A 24,743-nucleotide genomic window follows, 5' to 3' on the forward strand; every position below is an offset into this window, starting at 1 on the left:
AAAATGGACGCATGCTGGTTTTAATTTTGACGCACTCCATTTCTGGCCACAAAAAAAATGCCTTTTTTCAAGGCATGCTGAAAAATTGAACTGCACTTGTCCAAAACAAGAGCCTACACCAGCGCAGGCCACTTTTAGGTGCACCTTAGTAAAATAACCCCTATGTGTGTACTCAGTGGAGCTAACAATAACAGTGCGTCTATGTTTAAACTTCGAGAAGTGGCAACAAAGGCGTCTATCACCTTTAAAAAAACGCGGCAGAAATCGTACCCACATTGCAGTCATGTGCCCCAGAGCAGGCGTGAAACTCCTCCTCCAGATTATTGCTATACATATGTAAATGAGTGCATTTTATAATCTACACACGCACTTCACCCGAATTTTTACCCTGTACTTCCCTACCGGCAAAGTACAACCATCATGACAAAGCATGTACATTTACACCAACTGAAATTTTATACGCACGAAAATGACTTTGCAAATTACCCGCTTCGGTGGCAGGTCTGCAAGTGCTGCCAGGTATTAAGGCTATAACTTTGGTTATATTGGCCATTTGCATTTCTTCAGATGCGTTCATAAGTCAAACATGCAAGAAAAATGCCTCTAAAAAAATGAAACTTCGCCTGTGGCCCGGGACATACAAACCTCCAAAGACTTGCCTTAGAAAATTGAAATATCAATAGGAAAGGGAGAAGTGACCGTCTTGGGGAGAGAGGGTTGGTGTTGAGATTGAGAAAGCAATACATTTTCACAAAAGAGCTAAAAAGTACTAATGTGGAGACTGAGGGTAGAATCACAAACTAATCTAGCAAGAATCTTGGAGTGTGGTAGTTTCTTACATAAATTCCCAGACTTGCTTAATTCTTTATAAGCTTTTTCAGACGGTGTAATCTTACTAAAAGTGTTTCTGGCTCTCCACAGTCCATCTGGACCTCAGAGGATCAGTCTCTTTGGGTCTGTAAAAGACGATCTGAACAGCTGGCGTCCAATTTTTTTTAAGTTTATTGCGTAGAGGCACTTTTTCACCAGCACATCGAAACGGCAAACTCATTTAAAATAAAAACAGCTCTCCTGCATCTGCCGCCCACTAAAACCCCCGCGAAACTGGCCGATGCCCCGCCCCGGCACCGCCCTTAGCCACGCCCCCTCCCTGGCACCTGCTGCTGCTGCAGCAGCAGCGCGATCGATCCGGGAGCAGAGCTGCGGCGACGACAGCGCCCCCCCTCCCCCGCCCGGCGCATTGCAGACCTGCCAAGCTCCTCTGTCCGGTTGCTTCTTCTCCGGTGGGTCGTATGGAAGACACGAGAGCGAGTACTGGGCTCCGGTTCAACCTGCCACCCTCGGGGCGACAGAGCGGAGATCAGGAAAGAGACGACGCGGCGAAGCTCTGCTTGAGTGTGAGTGGGGAAATCGCGGACGACCGAGTCGCTTCGGAAGTAAGTGGGACCCGGTGCATCTGTCCTACAGACAGGCTCCCTAGTAGACTCAAGAACTTCCAGTATCACGTATCGGTAACATCTAGAAGGACTAACACGCCTGCAGGTTTTTCTGTGGTTCATGATTATAAAATGTGTTATTGTTATTATTGCACATTGGTTATTGGATGACTGATATAGAAGAAGTCACAGCAAAGCTTTGAGGGAACTGAAGTGACTAGGGGTTGAGCTCTGTGCTGTGACCTCTCGGTGGTGCACTTGCAACCAGGGCAAAAGTTGGTGTTTGTTGTGTTGTAGGTAGATTACTGTTTTCCTTAAACCAGACAGTTTAGAAAGTAATCAAATGCACAAAGTGGACCTTCTGTCCACAATCCCCACGGCCTGTTGCCTTAACTGGGTCTCCAATGACAGTGCAGTATTTTTGCTATTGGGTAGCTTAAGGCATTGGGAGAGAAGGCAGATCCCAGGCTTTGCAAAAATGTGTTGTATATATTTCTATGGTTTTGGCCTTTACTAGCAACGATATAGAAAGTATCACATCTTTGTACCCTGAGATGGTGATGCCATAACAGGTTTCTGTAAGCCACATTGAGCCTGCAAAGAGGTGGGAAAATGTGGGATACAAATGCAATAAATAATAATACCATGTAAAATGAGTTTATCTTGTCGGGCAGACTGGATGGACCGTTCAGGTCTTTATCTGTCGTCATCTACTATGTTACTAGACATAAGAGTATGGGTAAGGGTAATGCATTTGATATTCTGCCTTTCCGTGGTACAAACAAAGCAGTTTACATGTTATACACAACAGATTGATTGATTTATTGCATGTGTATCCCACATTTTCCCACCTCTTTGCAGGCTCAATGTGGCTTACAGTACATCATGGATAGTGGAGATATTTTGTCTGGCTCTAGTGGGCTCACAATCTAAGTTTTAGAAATGAAACGAAAGAAAGGAAAATACAGTGATAAGAATTACATTTTTTGAAAAAGAATTGCATAGGTTTCTTATACTTACTACCTTTCAGTGCTATAGTGACTACTTGCTGTAAAAGCCACATTGAACTCAAGATTCCTTGTGATAATGTGGGATATAAAGGTCACAAATAATTAAATAAATCATAGTTAAACTCTGGCGGTCCCAAATATTGCATACAATAAATGAACCTAGCTAGGATGGCAGACAGGAAAACTGCAGTAAAACAGGCATTTTTACAACTGTATGTAATTCTGAGTTTTTAAAGTTTTGGGGGTTTTTTGCTTCCACATTATTTGACAAGTGTAATGGATTAGGTTTCCTTTTGGTCCCCCCCCCCCCCCCCCCATTAAGATTCTTTAGATTCTTTTCCACAGACCTTTGAATGGGCAGCTCTGCAGGGAAGAAAGTGGGTAGCATATATCAAGTCAGGAGATAAAGGAGACCAGAAGTTAGGGATCTCAATGGGTCAAGAGGTTGAAAGATGACTGGTAAAACATTAAGAGCTCATCTGACATCCCTCTGCAGACAACACGCTTCCATTCATTTATTTTAAACGTTTTTCTTTAATGGCTTCTTAAGCGGAATTCCAGCGGAATTAGATCGAACCTCAGCAGTGTCGAAATGTGCTGTTACCCTCTATGCACTTTTGGTGATTGAACAGACATTTATATTTTCCCATCCCCTCCTTGGGACAGGGCGGGGTGTTGCTCAGGCCTGGGGTGGGGAGTCTGAAAACGTTTGTCCTTCCCAACAGAAAATCAGGAACTTTTTTTTTTTGGGGGGGGGGGGGAGAGAACACTACTGTCTCAGAAGACAGGGCATGCGTTTGCATGTCGGGAAACACAAGACTACAAACGAAAATGTCCATTTTTATCATCTAAATTCTGAAAAAAGAAACCTATAAAACTCCAAAGAGAGAAACATCTTGAAAATCTTACACAGAGATTCTGTAGGTATATTAGGGAAAGGGAAGGGAAATGGGACTTGATATACTGTCATTCTGAGGTTTTTGCAAGTACATTCAAAGCAGTTTACATATATTCAGGCACTTATTTTGTACCAGGGGCAATGGAGGGTTAAGTGACTTTGCCCAGAGTCACAAGGAGCTGCAGTGGGAATCGAATCAAAGTCCACTGCACTAACCACTAGGCTACTCCTCCACTCACGGGGAAAAGAAAAAAACTATTGTATATAAGTACATGAGTATTGCCATACTGGGAAAGACCAAAGGTCCATCAAGCCCAGAATCCTGTTTTCAACAGTGGCCGATCCAGGTCACAAATACCTGGCAAGATCCCAAAAAAGTACAAAACATTTTATACTTATCCCAGAAATAGTGGATTTTCCCCCAAGTCCATTTAATAATGGTCTGTGGACTTTTCCTTTAGGAAGCCATCCAAACCTTTTTTAAACTCCGCTAAGCTAGGTTGTCATACCTTTAGGATCAGCAGAAAGAATGTTCCTGCACCTGAGCTTTCGAGAGGGCACAGGTCCCTTTTCGAGATGTGATTGACAAGGCTGAAGGAGTGAAACATTTCAGTCACATCTGAAGAAAGGACCTATGCTGTCTTGAAAACATCCAGCCTTTGCCAGGAACCTACAGAAATTGAAAGGGTAAGATTTTTTCATGAAGCGTACAAAAGTTCTCTGGAATGCTTGACCTGCTTAGCTTAGGCTAAGCTCTGAAACAGGTTCATTAAAAAAAAATTATTGGTTTTTTTGCCACGTCGCTGACTGTTTTGGCTGTTGTGTTTAATTTTGACATTAGATGTTGAGATGTATTCTTTTGAACATGGGGCTCATTTTCAAAGTACTTAGGCTTACAAAGCTCCATAGGTTACAATGGGGCTCATTTTCGAAAGAGAAAAACTTCTAAAATGTGACGTAAAGCAGCATTTGGACATTTTTCTCACAAAAAGCATCTAAATTGGTATTTTCGAAACCTATTTGTCAGACATTTTTCTGTGCTGTTTGTCTGCAGTGAGTCCAAATCTTAAGGGGCATGTCCGGAGCATGTTAAGGGCAGGGTTTGGACGTTCCTAAGACTTTTTTCAGCCGTAATGGAACAAAGCGAAACCGTCCAGGACTAAAACTAAGATGTTTTGAGCTACACCTGTTTTTATAATAAATAGGTCATTTAGGGCAAAAATGTGCCCTAAATGACCGGATGACTTCCCCTTGCTCCCCCAGTGGTCACTGACCCCCTCCCACCCCCCAAAATGTGATTAAAAACACTATTTACCAGTCTGTATGCCAGCCTCAGATGTTATACTTGGGTCCATTACACCAGCATGCAGGTCCCTGGAGTAGTCTAGTAGTGGGTCCAGTGCACTGCAGACAAGTGGACCCAGGCCCATACCTCCCCCTGCCTGTTACACTTGTGGTGGAAACTGTGAACCCTCCCAAACTCACCAGAAACTCACTGTACCCACATGTAGGTGCCCCCTGTAGAGGTGTGCAGTTAGGGTTGTGGGTATTGGGTGGGTTTTCGGGGGCTCCGCAGACAAGATAAGGGAGGAACAGTGAGATGTGTATCTGGGAGCATTTATTTGAAGTCCACTGCAGTGCCCCCTTGGGCGCCACCCCATTGCTCTCCTAGGATGTGCAGAGGACCAGTCTACTAAAAGTGCTGGCCCCTTCTATATCCCAATGCCTTAATTTTTTCTGTTTTTTCATTTGGATGGGGGTTTTTTGAAAATGGTTAAAAAAAACCACATACAAAGCATGGCATTTTCGAAAAAAAGATATATGTTTTACTTTTTTCAAAAATGACCTTCTTTCCTATTCGGATTTTGGATGTTGTATGCAAAACGTGCAAAGTCGGACTTAGATGTCATATCGAAAATGCCCCTCTGTGTACGTACGTAAGTCTAAGTTTGAGAATACGCCTTTCCATGTGTTATTTTGTGAGCCGCCTAGGTTACAGCAGAATATACATTTTTAAATAATTAAATAAGTGGAATGGATACGTTTGCATATAGATTTACAGAGACAGAGCCTTAATATAGGGTTGGCTATATTCGGATAAGAAAAGAAAACATACAGTACCTACAATGTTGAGATGATCATGGGTGTTCATTTCTTCGTACCATTTCCAGTCAGACAAAAAAATGTAGGGTGAGTGAGCTTATGATTGAGATGAAATTAAAAAAAAAAAACACTGGTCTGTGATCGGGGTCCTGCTGAAATGATCAACTAGTCGCCCCTCATGGAGAAACCGTTTCCGATTGCAAAGGAATTTTGGACATCAGGAAGAAATTCACACAGACATTAACGAGAGAAGAGGAGTGGCCTAGTGGTTAGGGTGGTGGACTTTGGTCCTGAGGAACTGAGTTCGATTCCCAGTTCAGGCACAGGCAGCTCCTTGTGACTCTGGGCAAGTCACTTAACCCTCCATTGCCCCATGTAAGCCGCATTGAGCCTGCCATGAGTGGGAAATTTGGGGTACAAATGTAACAACAACATGGAATGTTGCTGCTATTGGAGATTCTAGGTGGAATGTTGCTACTATTGGAGATTCTACATGGAATGTTAATGTTGCTATTCCACTAGCAACATTCCAGCAACATTCCATGTAGAAGCCTGCCCTTGCAGCCGCGCAGGCTTCTGTTTCTGTGAGTCTGACGTCCTGCACGTACGTGCAGGACGTCAGACTCACAGAAACAGAAGCCTGCGCGGCTGCAAGGGTAGGCTTCTACATGAAATGTTGCTAATGGAGGAGTGGCCTAATGGAGTGGCCTAGTGGTTAGGGTGGTGGACTTTGGTCCTGAGGAACTGAGTTCGATTCCCACTTCAGGCACAGGCAGCTCCTTGTGACTCTGGGCAAGTCACTTAACCCTCCATTGCCCCATATAAGCCGCATTGAGCCTGCCATGAGTGGGAAAGTGCAGGGTACAAATCTAACAAAAAAAAAATGCCTGTGAAAGTGTGCTGGAGGGTAATTGTATAAGAGGTAGTGATGGTCAGCCAGGAAATGATCATTTGTGGGTCATTTATGGGACGCTCTCTTTTTTCCCATCTTTTGATATGCCCTGTATGTATATTGGAGTATTTGTTGAAGAATAAAGAATTTTATGGAGCTTTGGACTTCACACTTTTCCAGACTGATTTCCTGGAACGTTATTTTTCCACTCCATTTAGTTTACCACATTTTGGGAAACCTGAGTCAGGATTTTGGTCCTCACTCTTGCTTAAGCCTTTCTTTACTTCCAGATTTTTGAAAGGCGTCATAAGAACGTCAAAAGACCTGTGTCGTATCAGTGAATCACTGGGCTGTGTCCCAGTATGAAAAGAGTCACTGCTTGAGGTCAAATGAAGAGAAACGAAGAGACTTCCACTTGAGTAATGTTAAATGTTGAGGTGCAGGGCTTTTTTGAGCGTTGATGGATGCCCCCCACATATTAAGTTTTAGACTGTTTAAAGTTGGGTTTTTTTTTCAATATGATTGCATTAAACAGCAACACTAAAATTTTGAATTGAACTCGAGTTGCCACTGGAAGCAATGCAGCTCTTGCAACGCTGGCGTAATCTGCTCCCTCAGGCGTTTGCAAGGCTTTTTTTTTTGAGGGGGTACTTGGGGGTACTGAGTACCGGCACCTTTTCCATTGTCTGCTAAATTGACCCATGGTCCCCAAGTTTTAATGAAAGAGCTCAGGTCCTACACACCAATTCTGCCTTGTCATAGATTCTGTGATCACCCCACACCTGAAGGGTGGCCTGGCATTTGAGTATCAGCACCTCTTTTGCTAGAACAAATGCACTGGATAAAGGGACCCACGTGTGGGTGATCAGGTCATTGTGACATCACTGATGAGGTTGGCTGTTAGCCATTGGTGGAATGAGGCATTATGACATCACATTATCAAAAGTGAGCCAAGTCTAGAACAATCAAGCTAATTACAGGGGTTAACAGTAAAATGCCTGTAGAAATCAAAATCACTACTACATGTGATAAAAGCAAGGCTTTTTTTTGAGGGGGTACTGAGTACCAGCACCTTTTCCATTGTCTGCTAAATTGACCCATGGTCCCCAAGTTTTAATGAACAAGCTCAGGCTCTACACAACAATTCTGCCTCATCATAGATTCTGTGACTAGTTGCAGGGGGCCTGGCTATTGTGGGGTACGTCCCTCAGTGATCACCCCACACCTGAAAGGTGGCCTGGCATTTGAGTACCGGCACCTTTTTCCGCTAGATAAAACGCACTGGGCGCTTGTAGTCCGCCAACTCTTCAAGGCGTGGTAACACAATGTAAAAACTGAACATACATCTGGAATTAACAAAAACAGGCAAATAAAAAGTTACATAACAACTTCAACAAACATCAAGTCTTTCAAAGCCTTCCGAAAGGCAAATCAAAAGGAGACTCGCAATAGGAAGGTCATCCCAAAGGCGAACAGTTGAAAATCAAAAGGAACGCATAAAAGTTATTCCAGTAATAAGCTGAGCTGCAATATTTTGAATCATCTGCAGTCGCCTAATTGTTATCGAAGGACGGCCCAACAACAGTGCATTGCAGTAATCCAGTGGAGAGAGCAGTAAGGAGTCCTTTTACTAAGCTGAATTACACCCTCATTACTGAATATTATATATTGGCCTGATCTCATTATGGTATGCTTTATCTATTTATTTACTTCTAATCCTACATGATATTCTTATGCACCTTATTTGTAACAATATTCAGAAATATTCCCTACACCCCTTCCCGTGCACTCCGCTCCATGGATAAATCCTTCTTATCTGTTCCCTTCTCCACTACTGCCAACTCCAGACTTCGCGCCTTCTGTCTCGCTGCACCCTACGCCTGGAATAAACTTCCTGAGCCCCTACGTCTTGCCCCATCCTTGGCCACCTTTAAATCTAGACTGAAAGCCCACCTCTTTAACATTGCTTTTGACTCGTAACCACTTGTAACCACTCGCCTCCACCTACCCTCCTCTCCTCCTTCCTGTACATTAATTGATTTGATTTGCTTACTTTATTTTTTGTCTATTAGATTGTAAGCTCTTTGAGCAGGGACTGTCTTTCTTCTGTGTTTGTGCAGCGCTGCGTACGCCTTGTAGCGCTATAGAAATGCTTAATAGTAGTAGTAGTAAATTCTCATTCCATTAATGTGATTATCGTTATAACATATTGTAAGCCACGTTGAGCCTGCAAGTAGGTGGGAAAATGTGGGATACAAATGTAACAAAAATAAATAAAGAAAAATCTATTTATATTGACAATCTGACCTTCTGAAGAGTTCCTGAGAACGGGTTTGGCACTCAAATCATGGACATCTTAACAAGGTACAAAAATTTAATTTGTGTTCAATGAGATGATTAAAAGTTGATAACATCAGTGCACTTACATGCCTGAAAGGAAATAGATGAAGGGATGGCAGAATCTGGAGGGTGGTGGCTCGGCTTAAATATGCATGAGATCCTTCCGCCTTCCATCAGGACCCCTACATCCTCCTCCTCTGAGTGAGCGCTGTGCAGGCCCTGTAAACACAGACATGTATTCAAGCGTTGTCTATCCCACCCCTTCTGAGGCAGGACTTCCTGTCTGAGGGGGGTGAGACACAGCAACACATCAGCAGTCACAGTGAGGTGTGCAAGATAAGACAAGACAAGGAGAAACCGACACACCAAAATAGGTTCCTGAGCTACAAACCCTTTATTTGTTGATAATGAAACTGATAGACTCGAGAGGACTATGATAGAGAGAGATTTATTTACAAAGCAAGTCAGAAGACCAGTATACAGAAGGAAATATTTCAATACTTCTATTCCAGTCCTAACGCTAATACCTACAGCAAACATAAGCAAGCACAACACCCTTGATTTAAACACGCACTTTAAGTCCTGAGAAAACCACATCACACCATTTTTGCAAAAACGTCATTGGCTACCAGTACAGTACAGGGCTACATTTAAAACTCTATGTCTGATCTTCAAGGCCCTGAAAGGAAATGGCCCCGAGTATCTAAAGAATAGGATGATCCTCCACACACCGCCAAGGACACTAAGGTCCTCCCAAGGACTTTCACGAACTACACCCTCTCCAAAAGACATACGATGTGATACCCGCAAGCAAGCCCTCTCCGGAGTAGCCCCCACACTCTGGAATGCACTGCCTGAAAGGCTCCGCTTAACACAAGACTACCTCTACTTCAGGAAGCAGGTGAAAGCTTGGCTCTTCAACCAAGCCTTTAACAGAAGAAGTAACTAACTTGTTAGTCTCACTCACACACACAAGGATTGACTCGGGCTGCACATACGGCAGCGGGACATGTTTATCCACTCCTCCATGTGCAGCTTTCTTCAAATCAGTCACCTTACTTTCTAATTCTTCCTACTTTCTTACCCATCTATATGTTACAACTTTGCCTTACCTTTCACTACCAATTATAATGTTCTATTACGTATTTTTTTTGACATTGCTAATATACCATGCCATACTTTGTATTGTTTTTGAATATTTTTACAGCTGTAATTGCCTATTGCTCATGTTTGATCTATTCTTACTGTACGCCGCCTTGAGTGAACTCCTTCAAAAAAGGCGGTAAATAAATCCTAATAAATAAACCAATGAAATACCCTGGGTGATCACAGCTCTTAAATGATATGGACCTGCAAATGTCATTAGAGTCTTCGTCCTCTTGATGGAAGCTGGACCCAATCCAGCAAGCAGGTGAAGCAACTCAGAGATGGGTCATGGAGATGGAGCAGAGCTGAGTCCTTTCATGGCCTTATATGTGATTTCTTCTCAGTCATGAGCTTCAAGGCCCGATAATTCCCTGGATAAACAGTGGCCAGAGATCCTGGATTATGTCGGCCTCAGATATCCTAATAGAGGGTGGAATTCCCCTTTTCTTCTGGTCAGCTGAGTCATTGCATGCCCTGTGTACTCTGAGTTGAGTTCAGGGTCACAGTCTTCCTTCTTGGCTAATGATGGTAGTGAATGTCTCCAACGTAGGAAGTTTAGGTTGACAGCTTCAGCCTGTGATTCAGGCGTGGTCAAATGAAGCCCTGTGATACACACATTGAATCCTGGCAAGGGCTACACCCCTCACCACAGGCCTGTATTTAAAGGGTCCACACAGCACAAAATCTTTTTTTAAGCACAGTGATAGCAGTGGAGGTAAGGGAGAAGAGGTGAGATGCTGGCCTCTTGGAGAGAGCGGGGAGAGGAAGGGAAGATGCTGGCCATCTGGAGTAGAGGTAGGGCCTTGAGCTGAAGGCTCATTTAGGGTTTCCGATACATTTGGGCTGGCTCTGAATGTAGGATTTAAAATGTAGCTTTGTCTAAACATTTAACAGTAAATAACTGCAGTGGTTCAGCAGCAGTGCAGTGCCATGCAGATAACCTATGTTTGTGCAGCGCTGCGTATCCCTTGTAGCGCTATAGAAATGCTAAATAGTAGTAGTAGTAGTAGTACCTAGGATCACTTCATGGGTCTAGTCTTCAGGTTCCCGAGTGGGCTGGGGCGGCAGATGCTGTGAAGGCAGCGTTCATGGGACTCCTAAACATCACACAACAGTGACACCTAGTGTGACCATACATAGGGTCCATGATTGCAGTGTGGTTATGGAAGGAGTCCTGGAGCGTGGTGCCTGGCAAAGGACAGAAATAAGTTGGGAGGGGGGTATAAAATAAGGCCAAGGAATGTTCATGTTGTTGTAGCCTAATAGAGGTCGGTACTAATTAAACTGGAAGCCCAAAGGAAAGGGAGGAAACTGCTGATCCCCCCCCAGAATGGAAAAGACTGAATGGCTATGGACTGGTCAAGGCTGTATCTTCTACTACGGAGCTGGCAGGTGTCCCTCACCTAGGGGCGAACCGCTCATTCAGACAAGTGGGCAGTGCCCGAATGCCCAGAGGCTCTAGGGGCCCAGTGGCTCTACACCCGACACTACAGCCCCCCCAAGCCTCAGTAGGCCCTCCCTGGTCCCACCTTCAGGGGCCCTGTTGGTCTAGTGGCCTCTGCAGGGGCAGGAAAGAGCAACACTCTTTCCTGCTCGGTACTGCCACACGGCAGCGCCAGGCAGAATAGCAGTAGTGGACAGGAAAGAGTGGGGCTCTTTCCTGCCCCCCAAAGAAGCCACTAGACCACCAGGGGCCTTCAAGGTAGGACCGGGAAGGGCCCATTGAGGCTCGGGGGACTGTAGTGTGTGGGAGGAGAATGGCAGCTGTGGCGGTAAGGGGGGCTGTAGTATGTGGGGGGGGGGGGGGGGGCAGGGACGGCAGCACAGCAGTGGGGGGGGGGGGGGGTGGCAGGCAGCGGTTAGGGGGCCCAGATCACTGTCAGTCCGCCCGTTCCCTCACCACCACTCTAGGAAGACTAGAATTTAATAAAATATTAGACATCCTTACTTATAAATCGGGTCAATATTCAACACATGGTGGTCCACAGTTTTAAAGCTGCTGACAGCCTCAGGATAAATTAAACCCGGATACTGAGTGCCGGCACCACTGAATAACTGGGTCTTCGGTGGACCCGCAGTTTATTATTATTATTTGTAATGCTTATACCCCGCACTTTCCCACTCACTCGCAGGTTCAGTGCGGCTTACGTGGAGGGGCATAATCGAACGCAAACGCCTATCTCCATGGGCGTTTATCTCTGAGAACGGGTCCGTGAAGGGGCGGGCCGAACCGTATTTTTGAAAAAATGGACGTTTTTGAGCTGGGCGTTTGTTTTTTTTTAGCGATAATGGAAACTAAAAACGCCCAGCTCAAAAACGTCCTAATCTGAGCCATTTGGTCGTGGGAGGGGCCAGGATTGGTAGTACACTGGCCCCCCTGATATGCCAGGACACCAACTGGGCACCCTAGGTCAGTGCGGTGGACTTCAGAAAAAGCTCCCACATTCATAGCTCCCTTACCACGGGTGCTGAGCTCCCACCCCCCCTCCCCCAAAACCCACTACCCACAAATGTGCAACACTGCCATAGCTCTTAGGGGTGAAGGGGGCACCTACATGTGGGTACAGTGGGTTTTAGAGGCCTCCATTTACCAGCACAATTGTTACAGGTAGGGGGGGGATGGGCCTGGGTCCACCTGGCTGAAGTGCACTGCGGTACCCACTAAAAGTGCTCAAGGGACCTGCATACACGCAGGCCTCTAAGACTTGTTGCTGCTGTATAACATTGGCACACCAGTTGACACCTGAAGACTAATCTCCCCGAAAACGTCCTTTATTGGAATAAGCACGTTTACTCACAGTTAACTGCAGAGGTTGTGCCCCACTGGCAACAAGTCTCCCTGGTACTGAGATTAGCAGTAGGTCAGAGCTGGCAGAATGCTGTACAATGCCCTCTTTCAGCCACATTCAAGGTAAGAACTATGTTGTCTAACGTGGCTAACACAGGAAAGGGAACTAAAACTGGCTTACAAAAATGGCCACTACCGCATGGACTACAACAGGAAACACAACAGGGCACACTGTGACCCAGTAGGCAGGGGGAAAAGCACCATGGGAGAAGAGCCTACCAACTACCAACATCGTGAGACTGTAATACAAGCTAATGAAATCACGGAGCCCAATACCCTACACCCACCACAATGCAATGCTGATGTGACCCTGTAGTGCACCCGAGAGCCACATCTGACCCAGGGAAAGGCTGTGAGAGGATCGAACACATTCTGCTGTCATGGAAGTGGGTACGGCATTTGAGCCTGGCATACAGGCTGGGAAAAAAGTTTTTAAAGTGGGGTTTTTTTGGTGGGAGGGGGTTAGTGACCACTGGGGGAGTCCGGGGACATCATCCCCGATTCCCTCCAGTGGTCATCTGGGCAGTTGGGGCACTTTTTTGGGACTTGTTCGTGAAAAAAAAGGGTCCAAAAAAAGTGACCCAAAATCGTGGTAAAAACGCCCTTTTTTTTTTTATTATCAGCTACAGACGCCCATCTCTCCTCAGCTGATAACCACGCCCCAGTCCCGTGTTCTACATGCCCCTGTCAACTTTATTCGTTTCCGCGACGGAGTGCAGTTGGAAACGCCCAAAATCGGCTTTCGATTATACTGATTTGGGCGCCTTTGCGAGAAAAACGCCCATCTCCCGATTTGGGTCAAAATATAGGCGTTTTTCTCTTTCGATTATAAGCTGGATAGTATATCAGGTGGATGCAGCTGTTATATAGTGAGTAATGAGGTGGTCGTTTAGATGTGGATAGATAAGATGGGCAGGAAGAAGGATGGTAAAGGTAGGGGAATGGGAGGAGGGTGTATATTGGGATTAGCGTGTTGTTAAGTATGGTAGAATGTATAGGGAGGGTAGGAAGAGGGATGTGTTAGAAAGGGTTAAATAGGGAGCATATTCCAGGGTCAGTCTTCATAGTCTGATCTGTGTAGCGTAGATGAACTCATAGTCTAGGTCAGGTCATTTGTGTAGGCTTGCTTGAAGAGGTAAGTTTTTAGCAGCTCGAAACCTTGGGGTCATCTTTGACTCTTCTCTCTCCTTCTCTGCTCATATCCAGCAGATTGCCAAGACCTGTTGTTTCTTTCTTTACAACATCCTTAAAATCCGCCCCTTTCTTTCCGAGCACTCTACCAAAATCCTCATCCACACCCTTGTCACCTCTCGTTTAGACTACTGCAATCTGCTTTTTGCTGGCCTCCCACTTAGTCACCTCTCCCCTCTCCAGTCGGTTCAAAACTCTGCTGCCCGTCTCATCTTCCGCCAGGGTTGCTTTACTCATACTACCCCTCTCCTCAAGACCCTTCACTGGCTCCCTATCCATTTTCGCATCCTGTTCAAACTTCTTCTACTAACCTATAAATGTATTCACTCTGCTGCTCCCCAGTATCTCTCCACACTCGTCCTTCCCTACACCCCTTCCCGTGCACTCCGCTCCATGGATAAATCCTTCTTATCTGTTCCCTTCTCCACTACTGCCAACTCCAGACTTCGCGCCTTTTGTCTCGCTGCACCCTACGCCTGGAATAAACTTCCTGAGCCCCTACGTCTTGCCCCATCCTTGGCCACCTTTAAATCTAGACTGAAAGCCCACCTCTTTAACATTGCTTTTGACTCGTAACCACTCGCCTCCACCTACCCTCCTCTCTTCCTTCCCGTTCACATTAATTGATTTGATTTGCTTACTTTATTTATTTTTTGTCTATTAGATTGTAAGCTCTTTGAGCAGGGACTGTCTTTCTTCTATGTTTGTGCAGCGCTGCGTATGCCTTGTAGCGCTATAGAAATGCTAAATAGTAGTAAATAGTAGTAGTAGTAGCAGCTTCCAGAAAGGTAGATGGTCATTGACTGTTCGAATGGATCTTGGTAAGGCATTCCATAGTTGGCTGCCTATGATGGAGAAGTTGGATGCGTAGTAAGTTATGTGTGTTCCGGTGTATATTCACTACCAGAATAGAGTCCTATCCACCCAGTTGGGTTTGCGGGGTACTGGCCCTGAATATTGCCCGTGCCTCTGTATCATCCAGATCCATCACTTAGGAGTTAGCACTCAAGAACAAGACCTAGGTGTCACTGTAGACAATACGCTGAAATCTTCTGCCCAGTGTGCGACGGCAGCCAAAAAAAGCAGACAAGATGCTAGACATTATTATGAACAGGATGCAAAATAAGACCAAGAATATTATAATGCCTTTGTATCGCTCCATGGTGCGATCTCGCCTTGAGTATTGCATTCAGTTCTGGTCACTGTATCTCAGAAAGACTTACCTGTTCGAAGAGGCATATCCTAATGACCCAACTTAATTATCTGAATCCAGCAACTCAAAGAAACCCAAACTTGTTATGAATTTAGTGAACTTTATATAACCTCCCTCTCTATGTTTCCCTAATGTGTCTGTACATATCTATTTCATTTAAAATAACATCACTCTATATTTGTTTTTTCACGGGAGGAGGCTTTCAGCGCTATGTAAGCCACATTGAGCCTGCAAATAGGTGGGAAAATGTGGGATATAAAATGTAACAAAGAAATAAATAAAAAAGATATAGTGGAGTTAGAAAAGGTTCAAAGAAGAGCAACTAAAATGATAGAGGGGATGGAACGCCTCCCATATGAGGAAAGCCTAAAGAGGTTAGGGCTCTTCAGCTTGGAAAAGGGGGGGGATATGATTGAGGTCTATAAAATTCTGACTAGTGTAGAACGAGTAAAAGTGAATCGATTTTTTTTTCAGTCTTTCAAAAAAAGTATGAAGACTTGGGGACACTCAGTGAAATTACATGGAAATACTTTTAAAACAAACAGGAGGAAATACTTTTTCACTCAAAGAATGGTTAAGCTCTGGAACTCGCTGCCGGAGGATGTAGCAACAGCAGTTAGCGTATCCTGGTTTAAACAAGGTTTGGACAAGTTCCTGGAGGAAAAGTCCCTAGTCTGCTATTGAGACAGACATGGGAAGAAACTGCTTGCCCTGGGATTTTTGGCATGGAGTGTTGCCGCGATTTGGGTTTCTGCCAGGTACTTGTGACCTGGATTGGCCACTGTTGGAAACGGGATACTGTGCTAGATGGACCATTGGTCTGACCCAGTATGGCTATTCTTATCTTCTTATGTACTGTGCCCCTGGACTGCTCCGCACTGCCCAGATTGTACAGAGACAGTCAGAGCTGATATTAATACCAGCAGACAGCCAGCTCAGCATGATTTAAGTGGGCAGGGACCTTTCCTGCTCACTTAAACAACACTGGATATCACTCCCATAATTAAAAAAATCTAATTAATAAGCGAATTTCTACTATGTGCAAAGAGTTTTTTTCCAGCCTGAATGACAGTGTACACGGATATTTCACATAGCACACATGCTAAGAGCCTGTTTTCATGCTGCTTCGGTGAACCAGGGGGCTATTTTAAGAGGGGTTCTAGATATTTTTAGCCCTTTTATAACTGGTTATATAAGATTGGTGTTAACTGATTTCTGGAGTGAGGCACACGGAGGAGACAGACAGGGCCGGCAGAATCCCGCTGCTTTACCACCGAAATGCCAGCCGAGCTCCTGGCGGTCTGAAGCTACGTCTTGTAATGCAATTGCTGCCCTGCTTACGCTGTTATCTGCCTTATGGTGATAATATTTTGGTTGTCCATCACTGATCTTTGCTCGCTCAGTTCTTTCCAAGGTCAAATAAATAGTTGCCGCACTGATGCTCAGACTGCGTCTCTGGAAACCAGAAAGACTTCTAACTTTATTAGTTGGGTCAGCAGTCTAGCAGTGCACTCTGAATCTTTTTTTTTTTTTTGTCAAAAGGCTAAATTTATTTGTTATAATTGTATCTACTTGAATCTGACATTTTGGATTTATTTAGATTTTGCTCACACCTTTTTCAGTAGTAGCTCAAGGTGAGTTACACTCAGGTACTCTGGATATTTCTCTGTCCCAGGAGGGCTCACAATCTAAGTTTGTAACTGAGGCAATGGAGGGTTAAGTGATTTGCCCAAGATCACATGGAGCAGCAGTGGCATTTGAACTGGCCACCTCTGGATTGCAAGACTGGTGCTGTAACTACTAGGCCACTCCTCCACTATAGCAACATTCCATGTAGAATCCGAAACAGTAGCAACAGAATCTCAAATAGTAGCAACATTCTATGTAGAATCTCAAATATTTATTTATTTAGATTTTGCTCACACCTTTTTCAGTAGTAGCTCAAGGTGAGTTACACTCAGGTACTCTGGATATTTCTCTGTCCCAGGAGGGCTCACAATCTAAGTTTGTAACTGAGGCAATGGAGGGTTAAGTGACTTGCCGAAGATCACAAGGAGCAGCAGTGGGATTTGAACTGGCCACCTCTGGATTCCAAGACCAGTGCTCTAACCACTAGGCCACTCCACCTCACTCTGGTATTGGGCATGAAACACAGAGACTTAATGCCTAATTGTTATATGGGACAGCAAGTGTTGCCAGGCGTGGGTGCCAGCACCCACTGAAAAGCCCATTCAATCAGGTACTGGAAAAGAGTGAACTATTTTTTTGTTTTTTTAATGGTGGGGTGAAGACTCTAGGAGAGACAGGGAGAGAATCCCAGAGCCATAATTCCATCATTTTTCTGGATTTTAAATAATTTTTGACATACTTTAAAAAAAATTCAATACCAGTCTGCCAAGCACTAATCCAAAGTAGTTAAATCCATTCCTCTCCCCAGAGGCATAATAATGTGCCTGCCAGTGCACTGATTGGGTGAAAAATTGAGTAGGGGGGGCAAAGGTCAACCATGGGCCTGTCACCTGCCTTATTGAAAATGTACCTAGATAGGGGTGAGAAAGTGTTCCAAGTCCATGCGTGTGTGCGGCTAGTTCTCCCTTCTCTAACAAACTGGTGGGAGGCAGGGATAGTGCTGGGCAGACCTACACGGTCTGTGCCAGAGCCGGTGGTGGGAGGCGGGGCTGGTGGTTGGGAGGCGGGGATAGTGCTGGGCAGACTTATACGGTCTGTGCCAGAGCCGGTGGTGGGAGGCGGGACTGGTGGTGGGAGGCGGGGATAGTGCTGGGCAGACTTATACGGTCTGTGCCAGAGCCGGTGGTGGGAGGCGGGACTGGTGGTGGGAGGCGGGGATAGTGCTGGGCAGACTTATACGGTCTGTGCCAGAGCCGGTGGTGGGAGGCGGGGCTGGTGGTTGGGAGGAGGGGATAGTGCTGGGCAGACTTACACGGTCTGTGCCAGAGCCAGTGGTGGGAGGCGGGGCTGGTGGTTGGGAGGCGGGGGATAGTGCTGGGCAGACTTATACGGTCTGTGCCAGAGCCGGTGGTGGGAGGCGGGGCGGGTGGTGGGAGGCGGGGATAGTGCTGGGCAGACTTATACGGTCTGTGCCAGAGCTGGTGGTGGGAGGCGGGGCTGGTGGTTGGGAGGAGGGGATAGTGCTGGGCAGACTTACACGGTCTGTGCCAGAGCCGGTAGTGGGAGGCGGGGATAGTGCTGGGCAGACTTATACGGTCTGTGCCAGAGCCGGTGGTGGGAGGCGGGACTGGTGGTGGGAGGCGGGGATAGTGCTGGGCAGACTTATACGGTCTGTGCCAGAGCCGGTGGTGGGAGGCGGGGCTGGTGGTTGGGAGGAGGGGATAGTGCTGGGCAGACTTACACGGTCTGTGCCAGAGCCAGTGGTGGGAGGCGGGGCTGGTGGTTGGGAGGCGGGGATAGTGCTGGGCAGACTTATACGGTCTGTGCCAGAGCCGGTGGTGGGAGGCGGGGCGGGTGGTGGGAGGCGGGGATAGTGCTGGGCAGACTTATACGGTCTGTGCCAGAGCTGGTGGTGGGAGGCGGGGCTGGTGGTTGGGAGGAGGGGATAGTGCTGGGCAGACTTACACGGTCTGTGCCAGAGCCGGTAGTGGGAGGCGGGGATAGTGCTGGGCAGACTTATACGGTCTGTGCCAGAGCCGGTGGTGGGAGGCGGGGCTGGTGGTTGGGAGGCGGGGATAGTGCTGAGCAGACTTATACGGTCTGTGCCCTGAAGAGGACAGGTACAAATCAAGGTAGGGTATACACAAAAATTAGCACATATGAGTTATCTTGTTGGGCAGACTGGATGGACCATGCAGGTCTTTTTCTGCCGTCATCTACTATGTTAACTCTTTTTCAGCATGCTCTTGTATTTCATTCATTCTCGTTTCTTGCATTAGTGTCGTGCATTTTGGGAGGAAACTTTAGACTGCCCACATCGCTGCCGAATTTGTGGGGACCGTCTACTTGTGAGCTTTCCACCAGTTTCCAAAGAGAAAGTACCGACTTACCTTAGCTTTGAAAACCACTAAAGGAGGGAAGTCTCTACTGACCCTCAAATTCCATAAATGGCTCCTAAAGTTAGGTGCACAATTGCTTGCCCAGTTACAGAAAAGGGTCAGATATGCGCACAACATAATGAGCTAATTGGTGTTAAATTGGCATTTAATTGGCAATAAGTACCAATAATTGATGTGAACAAGAAGTTGGCACGTAACTGACTTAATGCCCCTATTCTGTTTACTTTTCTGTGAATTCATCCCAACACTGTCATCCTATGTTTTACCTTTGTTTTATTGTAATTTTTCCTGAACTACTGTAAGCCACATTGTGCCTGCGCTTGTGGGAAAATGTGCGATAGAAATGCGCTAAAATAAATCAATAAATACTGAGCCTCTAAGTTCTGTGAAGGGAATGGGACTTGATATACCGCCTTTCTGTGGTTTTTGTGATTGCATTCAAAGCAGTTTACATAGAATATACAGGTACTTATTTGTATCCGGGGCAATGGAGGGTTAAGTGAGTTGCCCAAGGTCAAAAGGAGCTGAAGGGAATCGAATCCATTTCCCCAGGAAAGTCCACTGCATTAACCACTAGGCTGCTCCTCCACTAGCAACAATCCAAGTAGAATCTCAAATAGGGAAAGGGAAATGGGACTTGATATACCACCTTTCTGTGGTTTTTTACATTCAAAGCAGTATATACGGGTACTTTTTTGTACTTGGAGGCAATGGAGGGTTAAGTGACTTGCCCACAGTCACAAGGAGCTGTAGTGGAAATCAAACCCAGTTCCCCATGATCAAAGTCTGCTGCACTAACCACTAGGCTACTCCTCCACTAGCAACATGTAGAATCTCAAATAGGGAAAGGGAAATGGGATTTGATATACTGCCTTTCTGTGGGTTTTTTGCAACTACATTCAAAGCAGTTTACCTGTACGTACTATGTACTTATTTGTACCTGGGGCAATGGAGGGGTAAGTGACTTGCCCAGAGCCTGGGAATCAAACGCAGTTCCTCAGGATCAAAGTCCGCTGCACTAACCGCCACTCACTCATAAAGTGCAACTGCAAAGGGGGTGTTAATGTGGAAGGGGCATGGGCGTGTCAGGGCCGTTCTGACTATTCCTCCACACTTTATGGAACAGTTACATTTACACACTCAACTGCTGCTTTTCGGTGTCAGCCAAAGACATAGCGTAAGTGGTCGCCCTTAAAGTTTGACACGTAACCCTGGACTCGAGCTAGTGTTCTAGAAGAGATTGGGGCGTAGCAATCCTCCATGAAGGCTGCACCTACTCTTTCTCACTGGTTCTCTTTCTGATCAACACAACAAATATAGTTTTGAAAACCCAAAACTACTTTGGGTCTTTCCCCAACCTACCCCCCCCAGGAATGATACAGTTTAGATAAATGCAAAAATTATGCCTGTTTTACACCTCTGTGTGCACGGTGAGGAGGGGCGTAGCCAGACCTTAACATTTGGGAGGAGTCCAGAGCCCAAAGTGGGGGGGGGCCACAGTTTGGCCCGCTGCCCTGCCACAACCCTTAGCTGTTTGTGTAGGAGTATGTGCCCATTACTGGGGATAGCTGTGGGAGCCTTTTTAAAATTGATATAAATGCGTACTTTCTGGATGTTTTTATGGATGCCCTGTTATAAAATCACCCTCCGGAGTGAACAGTTTTCAGCGATGCTTTATATTTGTGGCAGTTAGTATGATACCATATAGACTTGAGTATAAACCAAAATTTTTTGGCCATAAAAAGGCATAAAAAATGGAATCTCTGTTTTATATTCGGGCCTACACGCCCTCCCTCGTGGCGTCTGGCATTCTTCCCGTTCCCTCCCTCCCTCCCTCCCTCCCCTGTGGTGTCCCTCCTGCACGGCTACCGCTGCCTGTGCACCTCCCCCACCACCACATTCCCATACTGGAAGCTCCCTCACCTCCGTCCTCCAGGACTCCTGCTCATGCCGACTCCAGTCCCAAAATGGCTGCCACAACCTTCAGCAGCAATCTCTTGCCACTGGAACTCACGGCAGCCATTTTCGTAAACGGAGGCAGCATGGGCAAGAGCATGTGGGGATCACTGCTGCCCCAGCTCAGTCACTGAACCACCAGGGCTCTATGGTAACCTTGGGGGGGGGTCTGGGAGGGGGGTTCATTTGCTCAGTGTGAGGGCGTTTGATGCCGTGGATCATGTTTTGCTGTTTTTTTCAGACTGAGTGAAATGGGTATTGAGGGATCAGTTCTTAAATGGTTTTCATCCTTCTTGGGAAATAGACAGTGTAGCGTTTTGAAGCATGGTGTAGCTTCAAAGGGTTGGAAGCCGAACTGCAGTCAGGGCCGCAGAGAGGGGGAGGCAGGGGGGACAAAATTCCCCAGGCCCGGGCCTCCAAGGGGGGCCCGGTGCCGCAGTCCCACCCGCCCTCCGTCGTCGACGACCGTCTGATAGAACGTCCGTGAGGGCGGGACACAGGGAGGGAAGAAGGCCCGAAGGGAGGTGATCTGGTGCTGCCTGCAACGCTTTCACACAGAGGTGAGAGGCGCTGTGATTTCAATGCAGGGGGCCCGGCCCAGTGGCGGACGGAGGGGGGGAGCGGCGGGGGCGGGACCCCAGGGGCGTTTTTTTCCACGGGCCTGGCCCAGTCTCTCGGCAGCCCTGACTGCAGTGTCCCTCAGGGGTCCCAATTGTCAACTCAACTTTTTAATGTTTACTTGAGCCATTTGGAAGGTTACTTACAGTCTTTAAACATTTTTTCATTATCATATGTGGATGCCGTTTTTGTTTTATGCCCCTGTTCAAGAATTTTTGGGGAATACTTTTTCATCACTAAGGCATTATATAAAAATTAGCATCTTTTGGTGACCAGCAGAAGGTCTCTTCTGAAATAATAAATCTTTCCTCAGGTACTTCTTGGTATAAGTTTAGATTCTAAGCTATTTTATGAACACCAGACTAATGCTTTGGTAAGGAAATTCTTTTTCATCTAAGGAAGTTAAGAGCTATTACAGCATCCTTAAGCCCTGGTGGATTTCGAACAATAGCAGAGGCAATTTTGCTTCCATTATTGGATTATTGTAATTCTTTATATTGCGCCATAAAGAAACAACAAAGGCAGCGACTCCAACTTCTGCAGAACACAGATGCTAGATTAATCTTTGGATCAGGCAGGTTTTGAGACATTTTATCATCCTCACTTTAATATTCCCTTATCTCTTGTTTGTCCTGTTTGTCTGTCCTAATTAGATTGTAAGCTCTGTCGAGCAGGGTCTGTCTCTTCATGTTCAAGTGTACAGTGCTGTATACGTCTAGCAGTGTTATAGAAATGATAAGTTGTAGTAGTCTTTGGGATTCCGGAATCTTGCTACTCTTTGAGATTCTGCACGGAATCTTGCTACTCTTTGTCCTTATCACTTATTTGTCCTGTTTGTCTGTCCTAATTAGATTGTAAGCTCTGTCGAGCAGGGTCTGTCTCTTCATGTTCAAGTGTACAGCGCTGTGTACGTCTAGCAGTGTTATAGAAATGATAAGTTATAGTAGTCTTTGGGATTCCGGAATCTTGCTACTCTTTGGGATTCCGGAATCTTGCTACTCTTTGTCCTTATCACTTATTTGTCCTGTTTGTCCTAATTAGATTGTAAGCTCTGTCGAACAGGGACTGTCATGTTCAAGTGTACAGTGCTGCGTACGTCTAGTAGTGTTATAGAAATGATAAGTTGTAGTAGTAGTAGCCTTTGGGATTCCAGAATCTTGCTCCTCTTTGAGATTCTGCACAGAATCTTGCTACTCTTTGTCCTGAGGGGAGATATGAGGGGAGATATGATAGAAGTGTATAAAATAATGAGTGGAATGGATCGGGTGGATGTGAAGCGACTGTTCAGACTCCGAAGTGGATTTCAACAGCGCCTACCACAGCAGCACGGCCACGGAGGCCGAAGATGAATTTTAAACACCGCGGGGCGGCTGGCGGGGGTTTGGGGTCCCCCGCCGGCTGAAGAAGAAGTTTTTAAGGCAGCGGCAGGTGGAAGCAGACCTCGGCTGGCGGGGGTTGGGGTCCCCCGCCAGCAAAAGTAAGCAACGGCAGCGGGGGAGGGTTGATGGCGGGAGGGGGGTCCAGGGCAAAATCTGCGGGGGCCCAGGCCCCTGAGGCCCCACGCAGATACGCCCCTGCATACAGTAGACCACAAAATCCGTCGTACAAGATGTCCTTGATCAAAGATAGATATTTCTACCTGATTGAGAATCTACAAACACTGCTGTAACCATCATAATGTCAAGTTACTGATAATCAAAAGACCTTCCCTTCAGGTGGCATGTGCTAATGGGGGGGCTTCCGGCTTCCATTGCTCAAGTCACCAGAGACCATACGTGTTTTGCATCACTTAAACCCATAGCACTGGTGCAAGTCAGAAGTAAATGTGTGTACACAAACCACATCTTTCAGATCACATCAGTGCCCATAACACATTGTGCAACATTAGGGACCCAATTCACAGAGGCTTCTCCCCCCATTCTGTGTTTGTAAGAAAAATCTTGATAAATCAGGACCCACCTGTCCTGACACACAGGGCCAGTCTTAGCAAGCGCGGGACCCTGTGCAGACCAATTTGATGGGGCCCCATCCTAGCCCCACCCCCACCCTAGCTCCAGGGCGGCCACCCCTCCCTCTGAGCTCCCTGGCCATCCCCTCCGAGCTCCAGGGCCCCTCCTTCCTTCCCAGCTCCAAGGCCCCCCTCCCTCCCAGCTCCAAGGCCGGCCCCCCTCCTTCTGAGGCCTCCCTCCCAGCTCCAGTCCCCCTTCCTCTGAATTTTAAAAGTTACCTTGTTGGGTTGCAGGCAGCGGCAGGTAGCAGCAGTGAAAAGCGTGCGAGCTCGGCGCTTCAGGAGCCTTCCTTTCTCTCAGCTCTGATCCCGCCCTCATTTCCTGTTTCCACGACGGCGAGACCAGAGCTGAGAGAGGGAAGGAAAGGCTCGTGAAGTGCCAAGCAGCTCGCACGCTTTTCACTGCTGCCGCTGCCTGTAACCCGACGAGGTAACTTTTAAAATTCAGAGGGAGGAGGACTGGAACTCGGGCATTCGAGGCGGAGGCACGCCGCGCGGGGCCCCCTTGAGCGCGAGGCCCTATGCGGTCGCCTCACCCTAAGACCGGCCCTGCTGACACACCTTCCGCAGGTCTCCTGTTACATCAATTTTTCTTTTCATTCTTTCCAACCCGACAGAAGTTGGAAAGAGTTCTACATAGGCGTTGAGAATGTCTCTCTGAGGGAAAAATAACTCTCAGAAAATTTAATGGGATAGGATAAATTTTGGTATAGAGGGGGAGAACGCGTGAAAATAGTAGAGGAGTAGCCTAACGGTTAGTGGAGTGGGCTGAGATCGTGAGGAAGTGGGTTCAATACCCACTGCTGCTTCTTGTGACCCTGGACAACTCACTGGGGCCCTTTTATTAAGGTGCGTAGGTGCCTACATACGTACAACGCATGTCAAATTAGAACTTCCGCTCGGCTACTGCGTGCCCCAGGCAGTAATTCTAATTTTTGCTGCACATCCAAAACGCGTGGCAGAAAATAATTTCTATTTTCGACCCCGTGACGCTAACCGGGCGGTAATCAGCAGTGTACGCGTGCTGACGATTACCGCCCGGTTAACGCACGAGAC

The 24,743-nt window shown here is 46.6% G+C and overlaps 1 pseudogene; it reads left to right on the plus strand.

Moving 5' to 3' along the window:
- The first annotated feature begins 1,234 nt into the window (after positions 1-1,234).
- The window catches only part of LOC115459677, a 204,114-nt pseudogene continuing 180,605 nt past the window's right edge, over positions 1,235-24,743 (plus strand).

This window comes from Microcaecilia unicolor, unplaced genomic scaffold (genome assembly GCF_901765095.1).
Source record: "Microcaecilia unicolor unplaced genomic scaffold, aMicUni1.1, whole genome shotgun sequence".
Lineage (NCBI taxonomy): Eukaryota > Metazoa > Chordata > Amphibia > Gymnophiona > Siphonopidae > Microcaecilia > Microcaecilia unicolor.